Source organism: Tupaia chinensis, unplaced genomic scaffold (genome assembly GCF_000334495.1).
Source record: "Tupaia chinensis unplaced genomic scaffold, TupChi_1.0 Scaffold149973_1, whole genome shotgun sequence".
NCBI classification, from domain to species: Eukaryota; Metazoa; Chordata; class Mammalia; order Scandentia; family Tupaiidae; genus Tupaia; species Tupaia belangeri.
This window is the reverse complement of record NW_006209815.1, coordinates 18221-22187: the sequence shown is the minus strand read 5'-3', so window position 1 is coordinate 22187 and position 3967 is coordinate 18221.

The following is a 3967-nucleotide window of genomic DNA, read 5'->3' as shown; positions in this document are numbered from 1 at the left end:
CTTTGTGGGAAGTAGCTGGCAGGAGGGGTAGGTATCAATCAGCTGGGCTGGTATAGGGAGTAAGTGACAGCCATTGGACAGGGTACCCACCACCCACTGGACTCTTCCCAGGCTTTTGCAAAGCTCCAGGTCCTTTTCCAGAAATGGTGCCAATAGCCCCTCTCTGGACCTAAGAAGAGCAAACTTCTACTACACCTACCCAGGCTGCAATCAGGTAGCTGCATGTCCCTGCATCTAGGTGCACTGGGCTTTCTGCTATGTTTCCACTAGGAGGCTTTCCTTAGCAGAAATGCCCACTTGGGGATCCTGGCTTGTGCCAGCTGTTCCCTATGTGCCCAAGTCAGCAAGAAAACTTGAAAACTCCAGACCATTACTCATGCTATTTTCTCCCCTTTCTCTCTCTCTCTCTCTCTCTTTCTTTCTTTTTTCTTTTTTTTTTGTTGGAATTTGCTGGAGAGAGAGAGAGACAGTGAGAGACAAAGTGAGAAATCACCCCCCAGGAAGGATGGCCACATCACAATCCATTCTCTTCCACTCTCCTCCCAGGATTTTGGCCATGCACACATGCATGCCCAGTTTCAAGACACTGTGAGTTTCAAGCCACCAGGTCTGGGATTCAAACTGCAGTCAGGCATGTGGGAGTCCAGTGATATAACTACTTCACCATCTGCTGGTTCTGTGGCTTGCTTTTTCACTCTCCCTCTTTCTCCCTGTCTCTCTTTCTCTCACTCTGTCCATCTGGTCAAATTAAAATAAATGAATAAATAAATAAAGTTAAACAAAATAATTCTTTAAAAAATAATTTATATATAAGTAAGTTGTTATATGTATTATAACAATATTTGAAAACACCGTGCATTAATATGAACTACATCAAAACAAAGGATACTGCTTTGGATTTGGAAATGAATACTGTTTTCTTGGTTCCAAGTATCAATTCATTATTTTTTTAAGAATTATTTTATTTATCTATTTATCTATCTATCTTCCTTTCCATCTATCTATCTATCATCTATCTATCTATCTATTTATTTATTTTACCAGAGAGGGAAAAAGTCAGAGAGAGAGACAGAGAGATAAAGAGAAAGAGGGAAATGGAAAAAGCAAGATGCCGGGTTCAGGACTTGAACCACATTAGGACATTTGGGAGTCCAGGGCCCTTAACCACCATGCTACCTGTTGGTCCCACAGTTTATTATTATAGTAGAACTTATTTAGAAATGTTCCCAAAACTGTATTTTAAAAATATTCAATAAAATGTATTTTTTTTTTTGGAGAGGTTTTTGCTATAGGGCGCGTGCGCTCGCCAGACAGACAGAGAGAGACATAGAGACAGAAAGCAAGAAATCACCCCCCAGGGGGGATGGTCACGCCGCAATCCCTTCTCCTCCATTCTCCTCTCGGGATCTTGGGCACGCACGCATACGCGCCCGGCGTGAGATTTAAGCCACCGGGTCCGAGACGCGAACCACGGTCGACTACGTGGGAGTCCAGCGACATAGCCATTACGCTAACTGCTGGTTCCCAATAAAATGTATTTTTTACTTGCTGAATTTTTAAGAAAGTTTACATACATGTGAGCTCACTAAAGAGAGAAAGCATCAAAAATGGTCATGTCATAGTTTTTTTTCCTCCATTTTTCCATCCATTCCAAGTTTGGGGCATGCATGCACATGTGACAACATGTTTCTAAGTAATCAACCAGAATGTACATTTGCGATTAGCTATGTGGAATCCAGTTCATTCTGTACAAGGCTTGACATCTATGCTATGGGCTTTATATGGTTAATTTTGAAGATGTGGCCCAGATTTTTCCAACCTAATGTGTTTACACTATACTGTCTTATCATCATCAGTGTGTAAGAATTCTAATTAAACTCTATCATTGCCAACACTTTTTTCCTTAGCCATTCTGGTGGGTCTCATTATTATCCAGTGTACTACTTTAGTCCTGGAAGGACCTCAGTGAATAGTTCTCTATTTTGCGTGGGATTCATTAATATATAAATCATGGATACAGTGAAACAGTCTTCTCTCACACAACACATTTATCCCATTTGTTCCCAAAATATTGAGCCAAATTTCCCTTAGGGCTGTAGAAATGTTTTAGACACTCTCCCTTGTAATGCACATATTGGGACACATAGCATATGTTCTCTCAGGTCTGTAATAGACACCTTTTGTTCCTTACCTTTTCTCATTAGTCTTCGATGAACTTCAGTGCTAGAATCAATGAATGGGCTGTAAATAAAACAACTGAACTGAAGGAAGGGGTCAGTTCTTCTTGCATCATCTGTCCTATCTCAAGCCAGTCCCCCTGCTTACTTACCCTCCAAGATGAATATTTTTTCAAGCCATTCTTCCACGTCCTTATCATTTTGCATTATTTCATCCAGAGTAGAGTGGAAATTGGCAGGGAACAGATACAAAATGCATTCCTAAGAAATATCCTTCATTCCATGAACTAGAACATACACACCTGCCCTTCCCCACATCTTCAATGGTCTTTGTCCACATTTCCTACCACCTCTCTGTTCATGGAGGAGAAAACAAACAAACATATAGGGAATAGCACATTGTCAGTCTTAGGATTCTATAAACAATCAATTGTTGCAGGACTGACTGTTTTAGTTTTTTGCTATAGAACATGTGTGCTCACCTGAGAGAGACTGAGAAACAGAGAAAGGAAAAGTAAGAATTCCTCAGGGGGAATTACCACACCACAGTCCTTTCTTTATTCTCCTCTTGGAATTTTGTGTATACATGCCTGGAGTGTTTTTCAAGCCACTGGGTTCAGGACTGGAGCTGTGAAGTTACCCATATGGCATAAGTGCCTTAACCAACACCCCACCTGCTGGCCCATTCTTATTTATCTCCTAAGAGTAGGTTAAGCATTACTTATATATCTTAAATTAGAAGATCAATAACAAGTGACATTTTAAAATAAAAGCTTACTTACATGTTACGCTCATATTCATCAAAGTGTGCCCTCATTGTTATGAATATAATACTTCAGTACTGTAATAATTGTTCATATATTATTGTTCAGTTTTTATTCAGTGTGATTTTCAGATTGATCCAAAAGTGTCCTATGCACACCCAACCAAGAAGGAAGGGCACCTAGAACCTGTCTAGGCTGAGTATAGTTTATGCAGGATGAAGCCCAATGTTTCATAAGAAAAATGAGAAACAGTCCTGGAGAGAGATAGGTTGCCTCACCATGTGAGGTGAGCAGAGTTCAAAGTAGAAGAGAAGTTTTCAGTCTCTTGAGCCAAAGCTCAACTGTCCCCATGCGATGTGACTTTGAGATTAATTTCCCTAAGATGCTGGGGGAACACGGTCCAACATACCCTATAAGAGGTCATTGATTCAGCATTGCCACTTGCACACAGGCACATGCATGGTAAATTTACAAGTGGGATCAAGAAAAAGATGATACTGGTAAGGAACAAGGGGAAAGAATAGAGGTGGAGACAGCTGGGTCAGGATGCAGGATATCCAATCCCTCAGCAATATACTTGGACCTCAAATCATGGGGAAGTGTGAAAATGCCAGGTTGATGGTGGTGGGTTCCCAAACTCCTCCAGTCTTCCTGAGCCAGAATTCTCTAGGGAAATTTCAAAGTATGGACCTGAATCCAGCACTCTGGGCACTAGACACTAGAATGGGTTCCCTTCCCCAGTGCAAATGGGTCACAGGAGAGGAGAACTCAGATACCTCTTCCAAAGTTAGATTGATGTAGTTTGAATGTGTGTCCTAGGTTTTATGTGTGGGACATTTAACCACAAATTCATATGTTTACAGTAGTGGGAGGTGGGCCTCTGGGACATAACTAGAATTAGATGCAGTTATCTGGGTGAGAGCCTCATAGTGGGACTCTTGACTTTGTAGAAAGGAGAGAACCTGAGCTGGCACATGCTTGCCCTATTGACATGAGATGCCTCCCACCATGTCATGACAGCAGGAA